At 28.8% G+C, this 17728-nt stretch overlaps 1 long non-coding RNA gene across 2 annotated transcripts; it reads left to right on the forward strand.

Annotated features, from left to right (window-relative positions):
- The first annotated feature begins 12110 nt into the window (after positions 1–12110).
- LOC147808019 (uncharacterized) lies at positions 12111–16294 on the forward strand. 2 transcript variants are annotated; one of them, XR_015434621.1, is made up of 4 exons: positions 12111–12504; positions 12773–12978; positions 14400–14818; positions 15248–16294. It is a non-coding gene; the product is annotated as an uncharacterized LOC147808019 (long non-coding RNA). The 2 variants fall into 2 exon arrangements; XR_015434620.1 differs by lacking the exon at positions 14400–14818 and having other exon boundaries at positions 12119–12504.
- The last annotated feature ends 1434 nt before the right edge of the window (positions 16295–17728 follow it).

A 17728-nucleotide genomic window follows, 5' to 3' on the forward strand; every position in this document is an offset into this window, starting at 1 on the left:
TACTGTTCTATCTGTTTTAATGCTTTATTTTAATATTCTACCTCTTCTCCATTTCATTTACAAACTTATTGATTTTCTTTATAATATATTTTTCTTTTATCTTATTACATTACTATATTTAATATTACTCGGCTATACCTTTGTCACCTTCAGAAGCTGTAGTTTCTTAAAATCAGCAAAAGTTGAATCATTTGTTAATATTGATGAAATATCGATTAATATCGACAGTTACTGAAAAGGAAACGAAAAAATAGATATAAATATAATAAAATGAACACAATGTACTTCATGAAGATAAACAATTAAGAAAAATTATCTTTTAAAAGTAAATTATTTATTAAAGAAACTAAAATTACAAAAAGTCCTTAAGAACTTATTTTAAGGGGGAAAAAACTTTATGCTTGGATAAAATTTCTGTTGCATTGGATTGTGACAAGGTTTCCTAAATCTTCCAAATTTGTGGCGTCCCGTAGAAAATTAACATTTTATGCGGCACTCCAGTATTATAAGTCAGTCGTCAGTATTCTGTCGATGTATCATAGATTGCTGTATAGAACTTGTATATGCATGTTTCATATTTGTAACCTTAATAAAGAAAATTGAAAATAAGTGCTACGAATTCAGATCATATTTAGAATTCTTTCAACCATTTTGATTTCATTTGAGAGAGCTATAAGTACATGTTGAGTATGAATGCAAGTTACACAATTTTTTTTAAACCACTTACATATATTGCATGTGTGATTTGGCTATTCGTATCGTATTAATTCGAATTGTAAACTATAATTCCTGATTAATACAACCAATCGCATTACTTCCTTGACGTCAATTTTAAAAGTTAGTCCTCCTTATGACAGTAACTGCTAAAGATACAGTTCTTGTACACTTCAGAGACAAAAAACAATTATAACTTTTGCATTTAATATGATATATTACCTCTCTTTATATAAAAATTGCAAGAACCGCTGCCGACGCCTCTATTTTGAGTATCAAATTTGTTACAAGTTGTTTTGAGCAGCAAAAACTTAAAACTTAGAAACTTAACTGCGATGGTGTGTAGAAAAATGTACAGGGAGTATGTTGGAATGGAAAACCTAACATTCGATAGTTAGTTAGAGATTATTTGTTAAACTTGCAGTAAAATATACCCCACCGTCTGCTCTCTGCCACCCACAGAAATGCAATTATGGAGTAAACATTTGACGATCGTAAGGTCATTTTTATTCGTGAATTTAACGCGAGTTTTTTCTTTATGACAGACCAATTAATTATGAAATTATAATTTGTTCGAAAGTTATTACAGTTTTAAGTCTTTTTTTTTCAAAATTTCTTCTCACTTTTTATTTTTTATTCTTTTTTTTTTTTACATAAATTGACGTTACATTTCGTGCTGCGAAGAAACTTGAAATTATGAATGATTGTAGAAAAATGTACAAGGAGTACGATGCAAAATGTATGAACTGACAACTCAAATAGGGTCACTTTTTCCCAGAGAATCCAAATTTGCTATAAGATATAGAGCTCCATACTTAAACTTTCAAAGTTTTCCCCCTCACCTTGCCCCCAGGAGGTCCCGCAGTGAACTGATCATTTAGACACGTTTCCCAACCGATCACCAAAGTCAAGCATCACTGGCTACAGTCAGTGTGCGGGTGGGTGACCACTTGGAGCAGTCTGCGTAAGGACCGAGGGTGTGCGGTATTGGCCCTCGTTAAACTGTTATATCGTAAAGTGCTCGACTTTGGGTGCAGGACGTCGGGCTACCGAAGCGGGGGTGCCATCCTCTCTGCAGAGGATCAAAATTGTGATGGCATGTCTACGGATCAACCTCAGGGGTGTTTCCCAGATCGTCGCCAATAGCACATCGTGCAGCTTTAGTGCGATGTAAATTAACTACAACTACAACAGCAAATTTTTTCTTCTTTAAATTATCAGTTCAAATATCATTAACTGTTAAACTTGCAGTAAGAAGCACATGTGGGAGGAAGATCGAGCAGGCCACAGAAATGCATAGATGCTAAGTTAAAATTTTACATGCTTAAAAAGCCATTTTCATTTATGAACTTAGAATTTTATTTCAAAATTTTAATTTGTTTGAAAGTCATTGAAATGATTTTTTTTCGCTTTAAATTCTGATTGTTAGTTTAAAAACTATAAATAACGGAATAAAAAAAATTTAACATTCTACATGCATTTAGAGAACCATTAACTGATTAACTTGTAATAAAAAAAATATCATGTGAGTCGATCTGCATCTCGCTGAAGTGCAACTATGGAGTTAAAATTTGGCACGTAGAAAAAGCCTTTTTTATGTATAATCTTAAAGCTGTAGCAACTACAGCGCCAAGCAATTGCAGCGCCATCTAACCAGGTAGTAAATGCTCAGACTTTGGACAGAGCGGACGTTTCTTTCAAATTTCTTCTCGTAATTATTCAAATTTATGTTTGCCCGTGTGCTATTTGACATTAATAAAACTATTTGGCAAAAAGATAATACCAAATTGAAATCTTAATATTTATATTGAATTTTTAAAAAAATATATAAAAGAGGGATAAAAACATTGATATAAATTTTGGTAACGAGTAAAATTACTTCTCGTTAATTGCTACGCATTATATATATATATATATATATAAAATGCGGGTAATCGTTCTTCTCATTACAACAATAAACAAAATGTTCTTACATGAAATCATAATAATTATATATTCTATTAACTAAGTGTTCTTTGTTTAGCTTAAAATGTTTTCGCGATATAGCAAAGTACACAAAAAGTAAAATTAACATTAAGGGGTCCAAACTTTGGAGTGCTCTCCAGACTAAACTAATTGAACCGCATTTTCCAGATTGCTGCTAATCCCTATACTTTGGGGATCAGATATCCGATTCCATGGTAAAAAAGAGCACGCTTATTCAGAAATAGAAAATTTTATATCTGATCTCGTAACCTAAAATGTCGCCTGCACCTATTGATTAACATATTTGAGGTCACCCCCTTGAGCCGTTCAGATAGAGTCCTAGAAGATCCGATCATTAGATCCAAAGTTATTCAGGGTTATCCGTTTCTTTCCCCGCACTGTGCATTTTGAAATCTTTATAACCTGTTCAATTTGTCAATGGTGACAAATAATAATTCGCAGAAATGTATTAATTTAAATGAAAAAAACTGGATTATTTTTTCCAAAAATTTATCATAAACGGTAATTTAACATAGTCTTATTCCTGCTAAAAAATTTTAATGCCAAATCTCCCTAAACAAAGGTAAAGCGGATATTTAGAAAACGATTGCAAAATTCAGACTATTCAAAGGCGATAAAAAAAGCAAACAAAACAAAGCTGGTGGATTTTACACGCAATTTATCGTTTGCCTTTTTATTTCTTTCTTTTTTGTTTTAATCAAATACAGTATGTTGCAGGTTGACGTCAATACAGCATTCGAATTCAGGTGTTTTTTTTTTCCTTTTTTAATTTAGGGCAAGTTATATTATGGTTAATAGATTGTTGAAAAGGAAGTAGTCTGCTTATTAATTTTCTTGCGTACGCATTGACAATGTGTCACAGCCAGTTGAATAAATGTTTATTCATTCAAGATGCATACAGATTTCGGAAATTAATGTTTTTTGCTTTTATTAACCATTTTGTTCCAGTTTAATTACTGCGCAGTTAGTTTGCTAAATTCCATGAAATCTTGTTTATTCATTTTAGATTAAGAAATTATAAAAATTTTTGTTTGAAGTAATGTGCATTTTTTCAACATTTAACAGTTCTCTACCATATTATTCGATATTTTAGTTATTAAATATTCTTAAAAGAGAGGGAGAAAGAAAGATAAAAAAATTGTTTGAGAAAGCAATTGTGTTCATACTTAGAAGGCTTACAAAATTACTTTTCTCGTTTCTCGTTACGTTTTCTCATTTCTAATTTAAAACTTTTGTATTTTGATAAATTTTTCTTACATTAAAATATTATCCTTTTTTTTACGTTATACAATTCTTTATGTTTGTGAAACCTTGTTTTATTCATTTTGATTGTTAGGTTATTATTTGTATACATCAAAGTGAAAAGGAATTACGTAATTTTTTGAGAAAGCGATTGTTTAATTTGGTGATTTTTGAGATCATTTCATTATTTTCTAGTCATAATTAAATTTTTTAATTAATTTATTTTCTAGTTTTAATTAAACTTTTTGTTTTAGAATGTGCCATTTTTTTAGATTTGTGAAACATTGTCTTTCATCACTTATATTTTAATTGATACTTACACTATATTTTAAAATGGAAGAATTTTTTTTTCAAGTTGTATAATTAGCGGTATTGAAAATCGTTTGCGGGCGCCCGATCGGTGTGATAGGGTTCTTCTTCGCTCAACCAAACCATGCTTGGGGCGAAGCTTCCTTCCCAGGGCTAAAGGCTGTGTTTGTTTGATTAGACATGGATTAGACACATGAATGTCTTCCTCAATTTCAGACCCAAGAAAGCATGCGCATCGTTTGGAGCGAAGAATGCGTCGTGCAGAGGTTGATAATTATTAATATGATATACCTGATTTAAATTACGAAAGTGTAGTTTGCGTACTCATCAGTATTTACTTCTGATGATCAAGAAGGAGGTATCCCAGACAATCGCCTAAAGCTCATTAGTGTAGCTCTAGTGTGACGTTAAGAACCAAACCAAACAAGACAGTATCTAAATTTTCAATTTTTAGCTTATTTGTCGCTGTTAAAAAAAATTCCTATTGTATATGAATAGATTTATTAAAAATGTGAAATAAATGTAAAATCGAATACAGTAGAATAATATGCTACCCAAAAAAGTGTTTGATATGCCTTATTTCATTTATAATACTTAAATTAAAAAATAAAAAAAAGAAACACAGTTTTTTGAGAAAATAATTGTATAAATGGTGACTTGTTTTTTTTTTTATTTATTTATTTATTTATTTTTTTCTTATTTATTAAAAAGAATAGGCACCATCAAAATTACCCTCACCGCCGCCTATACGATGGGGATAATTTTAGTGACGACAAGTTTATTTTAGAGATCAAATTATAACAATGTTCCATTTTCCTTGTTCCATGTTCTATTTGAGTTGTTATAATTTTCGTCATCAAGTAAAAATACTTCTTATTCATTACTTATTTATTTCTTATTGAGTCACATAATGTGTACAAATAATTATTTTTCAAATCTGTTGAGTTGCGTATTTCCTCACGATTGACATATATAACAAAATGTTGTTATATAAAGCTAATATAATCGTTTAGTTTGAAATCAAAATGTTCTTTGCTGACCCTTAGGAAAAAAATAAACAATACGAGGGTTGGTGAGTGGAGCGAGTAGAGGGTGGAGTCTCCTCAAAAGAAAAAGAAAATCTTTAAACATTTTTATTTATTTCAATAATTATAGACGAGAAATCCAAGTTTTAGGTCAAATTAATCTGCTGAATATACGTATTTCGTCGTTTCATTCGTAGTTCATTTTTGACTTTGCGAACTCTTTATTATTTAATAATTTTCATTCCCAATATTACTATGTTGGTAACTTTTTTTCCAGAATTAATTTTTTTTAAAAACATAAACTTGTTCCTTTTATTTCACCAGAACTATTTAACAAATATAAATTAGAATTTTCAGCCTTATCTCCTATTTCAGCTTCATTTATTACAAAACTCTGGCTTATTCATTGCAGATAAAAAGAAATTACGCATATTCTGTGATTATAATCTAAAAATAATGCTGTTTCTCACGCTGTTGAATTATTCTAACGTTTCCCCCTCCCCTTTTTATATATATATATATATCTACCTACTCCTTAAGATAAAGCTGTTCAGAGATCATTTTTCAACCAGCGTAAATATTTATTTCCCAACTGTGAGAAGATAATTTTTATGTTTAATTTTTTATTTTTATTTTTACTCTTTATTCTTTTCATTGAATTTAGGATACTTGCCCATTTTCTTTTTACTCTCGTACGATTTCTATATAGCTCAAGATTTAAAAGTATCCTAATTTCTACCCCAATATTTTCAGTAAATAAATGAAGAAAAATTAAAAATGAAACAAATATCAAACAAAAAATACAACAATAAACAACAAATATTTAACATTCTTTCTGAAAAACGACGTATTTTGTACATTGCTCGGTGGAAAATAAAAATTTGAAAGTTAATTTTGGAAAATTTCTACAAGCATAACATGAATTCCAATAAAAATTGGCGCTTTTCTCCCTCCTGTACAAAAATTAAAAATATTTATTTTTCTTTCTATTAAGTAGCACAGTTTTTCTTTCTTCTTGAAGTAAAAGGTGTTTCGTTAAAGGTGTTTTGAGGAACAGCTTCATTAAAAAATTTTTTGTCGAATTACTTCTATGAAATTTAGTTTTTGAAACTATCTTGCAGCATTTAACTTTAATAATTTTTATAAGATTACTATTGAATTTTAGCTACAAGTTTTTAACGCGTATAATAAGGAAAATATTAAAGGGAAAATAACGTGTATAATAGGGAATATAACCGCGGAAAACTTCTTATAAGGATACTTAACGTCTGATAAGGATGTAAAAAACATTTTTTAAAAATACGCTTGGAGTAGTTTATATATAAGAAATTTATTCTTCGAATTGTTAAATTTCAATGTGAGATTAATATTTTTTTGTTTGGAGCTTAATCCTGAGTCCGTCGTCTTTTTGAGAGAAACTGTTTTTCAGAAAAAAAGCAAGTTTCCGAGCTCTTTTTTCAATTCTATCTCCTAAATTTATAAAAAATACCTGCATTTGGACATAGCGGCCTTAATAAATTATTGCACTGGTCCTTTTTATAGTTTTAACGCTATTGTTTTATCTCAATATAAAGCAAAAGAAATGTTTTAATTGACATATATAATATATCAGAAGTCTTCGCCAAATGCAAATTTTAGAAATTTTTTGTGACTAATTTTTTTTTCCATGGAAAACTATTTTACGATAGTTTGTTTCAGGCTTATATTATTTTGACCCAATTTTAATTGGTTATGATATGTGTGCGGGCCCTACATGTATATATATATATATATATATATATATATATATATATATATATATATATATATATATATATATATATATATATATATATATATATATATATATATATATATATATATATATATCAAAATGAAGATAAAACAAAGGAAAATTACAGACATATGAAAAATGGGGGGAAAAGAAAAATAATAATAAAAAAACTAACAAACAAATGAGGAAAAAAAAAGGATGAAATTTTTTCAAAAAATCCGGAAAATAAAAGACATAGTCTTTTTGTCAGCCCACACGATTATATCCACAATAAAGAGTGCTTTCTGATATTGTATCAATATAACCATAGCAAAAAATCTTTAAATTATCCAGTATAATATTACCTTGCGCTCATCCATTTCGGGCCCATCCTTGGTAACTAACAAATCAAACGCATTTCAGCAATGCAGTTAGAACGGCACTTTAAAACAAAACTCCTCTAGTTACGCTCAATTTGCGCTTTCGTTTTCATATTCTGCAATCTGGCAATCATGTTACGAAAATATTTTTTAAACATTCTTGAAAAATTTCCCGTTCATGCAAGTACATTTAAATTCGCTTCTCGCTTTATAGATTTTGTTTTATTCTGTTTTTTCTTTTTCTTTTTCTTTTCTTTTATTTTCTGTTTTTTCGTGTTATTTTTACTTATTGTGTTCCATTTTATTTGTTATAATTTTCGTAAAAAAATTTCTTGAGTGCTTCTCACACTATTGTATTAATATATTTTGCTTTGGCTATATTGATACAATATCAGAAAGCACCCTTTTTTGAGGATATAATCGTGTGAGCTGATGAAAAGATATCTTTTATTTTCCGGATTTTTGAAATTTTTTTAATTTTATTAGTTTTTCCCCCCACTATTTGTTTGTTAATTTTTTTGTTATTATTTTTCTTTCCCCCCCTTTTTTCATATGTCTGTATTTTTCCTTTGTCTTATTTTCATTTTGAATTTATCTAATGAGTTCTGTTTACTTGCAGTTTATGCACAATAAATGAAGCTTATTGTCTTTCTTAATTTTCTTCATGTTTTTTTGTATTTATTAATTTTGTTATATATATATTTTTATATATATATATACCGCATTTTATATATATATATATATATATATATATATATATATATATATATATATATATATATATATATATAATAAATAAATTTATTTATAAATTATTTTTACTTTTTATGATCTATTTTTATGTTGTTATTTTATAAAAAAAAAAAAAAAAAAAAAAAAATTTTTTGAGTGCTCCTCACACTATTGTATTAATATATTTTGCTTTGGCTTTATTGATACAATATCAGAAAGCACTCTGTTTTGCGGATATAATCGTGTGGGCTGAAGAAAAGATTATATCTTTTTTTCCGGCTTTTTTTCCGGTTTTTTATTAACATTTCACTTTTTTTTTTTAATAAAATATTGTTTGTTGTTTGTTTTTTTTACTTATTATTTCCCTCCCCCCTTTTTTTTTTCATATGTCTATTAATTTTCTTTGTTTTATTCTTCATTTTGAACTTATATATATATATATATATATATATATATATATATATATATATATATATATATATATATATATATATATATATATATATATATATATATATATATATATATATATATATATATATATATATATATATATATATATATATATATTTATGTAATTATACGTAAGTGTATAAATGCTTACCCCGTCCCTAAAGTAAAAATCCATTTCCCATTTATGGAAACAGAATTGCATCTAGTATGTCATTTTTCTTATGAAACTTAGAATTTTTTGAAATTATTTTGAACAGAAATGAAAAAATATGATAGTAAATAAGTAATATTCTAGATAATAAGTAATATTTTAGAAAATAAGTAATATTTAGATAATAAAAATAAGCAATATTTTAGAAAACGTGACTTTCAAAAAAGCTAAACTAGCACCAAGCTCGTCTGAAGTGACATTACATATGAGCTATTTGAGAACTGGATTATTCAAATTGTTAATCAGTTCTGTTATTTAAAATGATTTAAATCGAAAAAAAATTTTTTTAACGGTGCTCACATTTTGATTTTAGTAACCTCCTTAGGAATTGAACAGAAGAATTCGAGACGGAAAAAGAGTTGTTTTGGATTTATGGGGCCAAAAAAAAACATTTATTACATATGTGTTTTATTATTTGTTTTAGGAGGACTGCATTGAGAGCGAAGTAAAAGATATTAGTTTTTGAAAAATGCCTTGCCCTTCAAAAAAAAAAAAAAAAAAAAAAGCAAAAAAAAAACAGACTAATCTAGATGAATGACACATGAGTTTTTTTTTATTATTATTATTTTATTTATTCTTATTTTATTTATTATTATTTTACTTATTATTTAATTATTATTATTTTATTTATTATTATTTTTTATTTATCATTATTATTTTTTATTTATCATTATTTTTTTATTTTGTGTTTATGAGGACATGAAATAAAAATGTTGCAAATTTGTGTGAATTAAAGTTTTTACTAAATAAGAATTCAGAAATATTACACACCTCCCCCACCCACCCCCCAAAAAAATTACACCCCCATATTGAAAAATATCCCTCCAAACTGGTTTCCAATTTAAAAACCTCAAAAAAGAATTAAAAATATTAAGAAAAAGTTCCCTTACTCACAGAAAATGGGTGTGGTGACTTGCCCTCTTGATAAGGCAAATATGATCATACATTTTACATGTCACATCTCTACGTAATTTTTTTTTTTTTTTTTTTATCACAGAAAGCGTTACTAAGAACATTATAACGAGAATGGGATTATCAATATTACGATTTATTTCAAGATCTTAAAAATTATGGATTCAACAATGAAATGGATAGGTGGATTTTTTTTTTATATCGCTGAACTCTGTAGAAATTATGAGTAACTAAAATGTTATCTTTTCTAAATAAGCAAAAATTGATCAAACGTCAAATTCACTCAAATTAAAAAATTTATGGCTGACTCTGACTAGTAGCTTCCAGTGACCAGCTGATTCACCATTTCAAATTGGGGGATTTCTAAATTACCTTTAATTAAAAATCGTATCGACAACAATCAAACCTACTTATAAAAATTAACTAGTATTGAAACCATCACCGGTCTTACTTGTGCCTCCTACATTTTAACAGTCACAGCTCTCGCATTTTCTCTATTTTTTTTCAATTAAATTTGACGAAAATAAAAGACTCCATTAATAAAACAAGCTTTTTTTCTCATTGCAACATATTCTAAAATTTCAAACAAAAAATGTACTTATTAACTGAAAGTTTTTAATAATTTTGAACCTTTCATCTATCTGCAATTGGGTATAATATGAAAAAAACACAACTACTTCGATTTAGTAGGAACAACATATGACGCAATGCTAAACGAATGGAATTTAGTTGTTGTTTATTTAGTTATTGTTATTAGTAGTTGTTGTTATTTGTTTTAGTTGTTGTTGTTTATTTAGTTGTATTTAGTTTCAATAACTTTTCTTTATAATGCAATAAAATCTGGCGAGCAGCTATTTAAACGATCGAACACTTCGTTTGTTTATTTGTGGCTTGAAGTTAGGCTCGCAGAAAATGCCGTTCATGGGTTAAATTTAGTAGGAACAACACAACCTGTGACGTAGGCTATATTGTACCCAATTGTCACTGTAATGGTTATTAAAAGATTCTTTTGAATGTCAATTACTTTTATAATTTTTTGTTTGTCAGGATGAGAATTTTTACTTAAAATAAAAATTGAATTAATGAAAAATAATTTAGCTTCATGTTGCTCTTGAAAAATTAATGAATATTGAAAAGTTAAAATAATTATCATTAAAATGTTAAAATCAATACAAACTTTTATCTTAATCGTTTAGTTCGTAATTAAAATAATAAGTTCATTTATAAAAATAATGATAAAAAGTTTAATAAAAAGTTTAATTTGTTCATTTATCGTTTCATTAAAAGTATAGTCTTTTGGACGAAAGGAATCACTAATTAGCTAGCGAATTTTTCATTGGTAAATATGGATGGATGGTCTAATGTAAACAATAACAAGCGTCCTTAAACCGGAAGAAATTTTGAAAATTTCCGGTGTATCCCTCCGCTTATGTTATGACTACGAGGCGATGTGTGAACAAGCCTAATATTCTATGCAGTTTTGTTATTGTAATTTGGGTTCAAATCTAAACATAATTGTACCATTCATAAGAGCTTTCAGAAATGTATTGATTCTCAAAGGTCGTAAATCCAAAAAAAATTTTGGAAAGTTAATATCTCATTGTGAATAATTCTTAAGGTTTGCCATGTTTCGTATTTTATCCCTTATTTGGCTGCATTTTAATAAAATGTCGCCAAAAATATCTTTAAAAATATCTTTTTAAGATAGCCTAATTAGAAAATATTCTAATGTTTATAATATTAATATGATAGTGCTGAAGTTTAAAGGCTGAAAGGAAGAACTCGGTACATGTGAAATACTGCAAAAGATATGCTGCAATAATATGATGGCGCGTTTTTTTTCAGTCTGCGACGTAAAAATATATCGGAAGCAGTAACCCGGAAGTCTTGAAAGAGCAATTTTACCACTAGCGCCACCACGGCCACCACCCTTAGCTTTACACGATCACCCATCCATAAGTCACTAATCGGATTCTCATTTGCATCTTCAAATTCTCACATGCAGTGAGAGAACGGCGTGAATAACACTGCATGTGATTCGCACATGCGATCGCATGTAAATATAATTCATGTATCTGCGTGCAGTTTGTGTTAAGAAAATAGACATAAATGTATTTTTAAATATTTGCATATGCGCCTAGAACTGTCGCGATATGAAGGGTCCATGCTCCGGAAAAAAATAGAAAACGTGATTGGTAAGTTTTCCGCTGGATAATTTTTTTCACCAATCAAGTTCTCTTGACGGTGATTGGAAGTTTGTAGATTTCATGCAGTGAGAATAAAACTGCAAAATTTCTTGAAGAACCGCACGCGGCTGACTTCACGTACATGCCTTAAAATCCTGCAGAAGCAGAAAGCCAGAAGCGTCTACAATATTTAATCAATCAATCAATTTTACCTATTTCCGTACGGAGTGTCTATTGCACCGATTATCGGCGCAGTAAAATTCATTTTGCTATCTTACCGATCAAATTTTTAACCAATCATAGAGCGTATCTGTCCACGTGACTCTCCGATTTTTTTTTCAAAAATAATTTAGCTCTGTTTATCGTAGTCAAGGCAGCTACAATTTTTGTAGCATCTTGATTTTCTTCATATGAAGAATAACAAATAGCCATTCATGAATTTGAAAAAGAAAAAAGGACGATCTTCTGGAAGAGAGGAGCGAAAACTTTACAAAATGCTTCAAAGAAATTTAAAAAATTTGATAAGGCTCCGCTGGAATTGAAATACACATGGTGGAAGAATTCATTAAAAAAAATGTACAGATAACAGTCGCCAATCCAAGTAAGTAAATTTTGTATTGTTTAATTAATTTTTAAAATGTGTTATTTAAAATGAATTATTTAAAATGTGTTAATTGATTAGCAACATCGTTCCTGATGTCACCATGTCAATAGTCACTATACACCTTGTAAAGAACAATTTAACACTCTTGTTTTATATGTTCTCTGACCTGCTATCTATTATTTTATATTGTGTCTGCAAGCCCTTATAGAGTTTAGTTTATACATTTTTTATACGTAGTTTGTTTAAAAAAAATTTTATTTTCCAGAACCTTTACTCAAAATTGTCCAGCTGCTGTCTCCAGATAAACAATTTTTGCAGATAAAATCAATGAATGAGGATCATGACCATGTCCTCTTCGAATCTTTGTTCCGTTCTTCGCCTAAAGAAAGCCTGATACCTGTTGAGCACCAAGAGAAAGTTCAAAAATATGTGAATCTCCAAGTATCTATATTTCTGTTCCATTTCATATAGGTAAAAATTTTTCCTACATTTACTCTAATTATCTCCATTTTCTATCATAATATTGTTTGTATAGTTAAGAAATTATTTTGTTACTCAGAGTGATTTACACTGACTTACGTGTGAATATTATAATATCTATTTGAACTTATTGTTGTTGCTCAAACTGTTGTTAATGGAGATTTCTGTATCGTGATCTGCGGCAGAGTAATCGCAAAGTCCAGGAAACTTCCGGGCAGTGACCCGCGAGAAACTAAAAGAAATGTCATAGAAAGGGACTGACTCGTAAGGTATAACTTGTAGTTACCCCTAGGCAATTATCTACATATATTTTTTAAAAAATTTGCAAGTTTAAAATCTGTTTGGCACCTTGGCAATTGTAGTTGCTTTGCCAGATCACTATACGAAATATCCCCTGTTTTTTTACCTTGCCATAATGTCAAATGTATTTTAGTTATATATAAGAGCATAGTAAATTTTCATATGCAGTCCTTGCTTTAAATTTTATGTATCCATAAAATATGGTTAGAAGCAAAGACACATAGAAAATTCAAATTCTGAATTTGTTTTTGACCAAGTAAAATAAGTTTTGAGGCAAATTTAATGTTTGTGTTCTAAAAATAAATTCAATGAAATACTTGTAAGTAAAGCAAGTACATTGACTTTAGTTATGCAAACTGTTATAACAATATAATTTTTTTAATAATTTAATGCATGACCCTTATAATAGTATTATATTAGTAAACAATTTGTTTCCGATTGAGGAAGAATATATTCGGAGTGTTATTATCATAAATAGTGATTTTGTGCTGACATTTAATATAATTCATATTTCTTTAAATATCTTTATTCACTTTAAATTATGACATAGTATTTTTTATGATAATGATCTTTTTTTTATAAGTTTTACTGTGTAAATATTTTTATTTAAATAGTATTGTAAAAGCTTAAAAATAGAAATAAATCCAAAAAGTTAATATAAAATGCATATAACAAAATTAAAAGGAGTTTAAATAACGCATCATCACCAACTCACTAATACATATACAGTGATACCTCGAGATACGAGTTTAATTCATTCCCTAACCTTGCTTGTATCTCAAAGCAATTTTGCCCATTGAAATGCCATTAATCCGTTCCGTCCCCAAAAATGCTACCCTCAATTGTTTTTGTTGTGTGTTTTTGAATAAGGAAAATGTATTTATAAATGACAAATACTATATAAAAACATAATAAAAGATAATGTAAAGCAGAAGAAACTGCTTTTATAAAGTGTACATGCATATTTGTATTTTGGTTACTTAAATGCATCTTACACACAACTTAAATGCTACTATATGCTTAATTTTAGTCACTGCTTTTCTCTTCACTGGTCTTTGCTTTTTTAGCCAGGTTTAAAAACTGTCCAAGGAGGTTTGTTTCTTCCTTTTCAGAATGCTGGAGAAATGAGTTAGGCAAGTCTCATTAAATAGCTCCGATGTACTACCAGTTTCAACTTTTTCAGGGTGTTTCTTTTCCACGAACTGTGAAATTCTCTTCCGCATTCCCAAGAATTCTTTTATCTCATTTGTAGAGATAACCTCCTCCACCTCTGGTTCTTCCTCGAATCCAATTTCTTGCAGTACGCCCGAATGCTCACCCATCACCAGGTCCATGGATTTTCTCAGAGGCACAATCTCCTCCTCCGCTGGCCGAATCCTTCAAAGCTATGGACTTAGCCGACAGCACAATTTTCGACTATAGACTTCGAGGCTCGGTGGGTGAACGGGAGCATTGTCGAGGACGAGAAGGACTTGCAAGGCCATTCCTCGTATCTCAAATAACTCGTATGTAAGGGCATTCGTATCTCAAGGTACCACTGTATTTGAATCTTTTTTATTGTTAAAGACACAATTTTTAACTCTAACATTATAAAATATAAATGCAACAATAATGTAAAAGGAACAAATATATTAATCTTGCATTAAAACAATTTCAATTTGGTCAGATTTATTATTTTCCCTTCCTTAGCTTTTCTAACTGCACAATTTAGCAAATGAGATTACAATACACAATTTAGCAATTCTTTCTAAAATTAAAAAAAAAATTTCCTTTTTTTTTGTTTTGTTTTGCATATTTAAAAAAAATCACTCATTAAATGGCCCAAAAATTAATTCTATTATTTATGCCGGGTTCCCATCGTCCTTAAAAACTACTTTATTTTTATTTTAGCAATTTTTATCTTCTGCAATGATTTCTTTTATCTAGCTTTTTTTTTTCTTAAAATATTTTATATTTTTAGGTTTAACGACAAAAGTTGTTGGTTTGAAGAGGAAGAAAGGTAATAGGCCCACTCCTTTTACAAGAAAAGCAGTTTTGGAGGGAAAAAAATATGCTTATGAACTGCTTTGTAGATGAAGAGACATTATCGAAGACCATAAATAAAGGCATTTTGAAGAAGAAGCTGCTATAGAATGTGGTATAGAGAAGGTTTCTTCTTGTATGGAATCATGTGTTGAAATTAATGAAGTGAAGCTGTTCTTTACTTCTGATGGGTGGCTATTGGTTAAAAATGTGATTTTACAAAATCGAGAATGATGACATGGGAATGTTATTCATGCAAACAAGATTGCGGTATGGTGATACTATTTTGTGCGACTCTTATTCGCAGTGGTATCACTATTCCTGTGTCGCCCCTCTGCAGCCTCCAGAGCAAAAGTATTGTTCAAAATCTAAACTTTTTAGACTTTTTTTTTAGCTTATTTTGATTTTCTTCCTGTGAGATATATTTTGAATAGATATTTGTCATGTGTAAGCCAATTTTGAATAAATATTTGTCATGTGTAAGCCAACTTTATATTTTTTTAATTCTGAAACAAACTTTATTTCTTAATTAGTAATTTTTATTGCCTTTTTTTTTAAAAAAAAAATATTTGTTTAACCATTGTCAAATTTCAAGTAACTGTCCACATAAAAACTCATCATTTACCTTTCATTATTAATTTCTGATGGACTTCAATGACATAAATTTTCCCACCAAGTTGTTAAATAATTAAGTTTCTAGGTATAGGTGTTACCTATTTTGATAGAATAGTACTTTACTTTCAATAAATTTGCATTCAGTATGTTCCTTTTAACTGTAATTTATGTAGTATATGTTTCTTTCAACTTTGTGATTGCTTGCTTCTAATCCTAATTGTATAAATTTATATTTAGTTTTTTAAATCTGCTACATTTTTGTCCAATAAAAGTTTAGTTTCTTCCTGCATTTGTGTTTGATGAAATTTTGATAATATACAAGGTTTTGTATTTATAGAAATGTTTCGAGAATAAATTTTTAAAAAATCTACTCCTTTCTTTCCTACACTTAATCTTTAAATATTGATTATAAAATTCCTATTTATCAACTTCCTCTGTTTTATGAAGATTTTACTTTGAAAATTATCTTTTATATTTGATTCTTAATTTAAATAAGTGGAACTTAAAAAATTTTAACCTCCACAACATATGTATAATATCAAACATATATAGTACCAAACATGGTATTACTTTGATACAGGCACTGAAAAAATTAAATCGTATTTAATTAATTTTAAATCTTAAATGACAATACAAATAAATCTGAGTTACTTAAGATTCCAGCAGTTTATCTTCACACAATTTTATTTTTGAACTTATTTTTGTGTCTACTCCAGGTTAGTGAAAGGACATTTTATACTATGTCCCAGGTTCAAAAAACAAGTGCTTTAAATTTCTCAAGAAATACTTAAAGGATTATTTTGTAACTTTGAAGATGTTTAGTTTTTTGCGCATCAGACACAGATCTATAGCAATTCAGTTGAAATTTGAGACTTCTACCCGTAAGGCAGAAAAAATTCTAAGTTTATTTACAATAATTCTCTTAAGTGGTAAAGTGACAAATTTAGCTTTCAGTGGTCCAAAAGTAATCGTAACTTGTTTTGTCAATAGGCAGGGCTGATTACGCTCTGGAAAAATCCCGAATTTTTCGCTAACAGTGATCCTAAGATCGAAGGTTCAGACGTTTCAAAAAATCATTGATCACAGAAGTTTCTGGAAATCAAATTTTCAAAGGCGAAACTTAAAAACACAGTTTATTTTATTTGTTTGTAAGGGAGAGCCAGATACTTTATAAGCTTATATTCCTGATAAATATTTATTTTTTATTAGTAAATGGTTATTATAATCATAAACTCAAGAAAAACATACAGTAAAACCTTTTTTTGTGCGTTGGATAGGGACCGCATAAAAGAAATCATACAAAAAAAATTATAAGTTATTACGTATAGCAAACAACTTTGTACGATATAGTACCTAAAAAAAAAATTTATGCGGTGCTTAGGGACCGCATAAAAAAGTTGGACTTAAAAAAAAATACATCAATGATTTATGAGAGAATGCTTTCAATTAAATTAGACCTAAAGAAATTTTAAAAATAATTAATTCTTCATTGTCCATGTACATGGAGAAGTTTTCAAATTATGCGTTAAATAGTTTGCTGCTACTCGTCGTAAGCAAAACGCGCATCTTCTGAAATGGTTAACAATAGCTTGAAGATAGGATTTCAATTGATTTGTTTCTTAGTACCATAAAATCGGTGATCAGTTTTATGACGACGGTCGACTGGTCAATTGCTTGTAAACCTCATGAAGTGTAACTTTAAACACCAAATTGTATCTCAAAAATTTCAGAGTGACCCTCGTATGTACGTAACTGACTCTGCCTTATCAAGAGATTGTTTAAAATAAATGAACAGAGCATCGCG

Source organism: Parasteatoda tepidariorum, chromosome 6, assembly GCF_982258835.1.
Source record: "Parasteatoda tepidariorum strain Cologne lab strain chromosome 6, Ptep-v5.0, whole genome shotgun sequence".
Classification (NCBI taxonomy): Eukaryota; Metazoa; Arthropoda; class Arachnida; order Araneae; family Theridiidae; genus Parasteatoda; species Parasteatoda tepidariorum.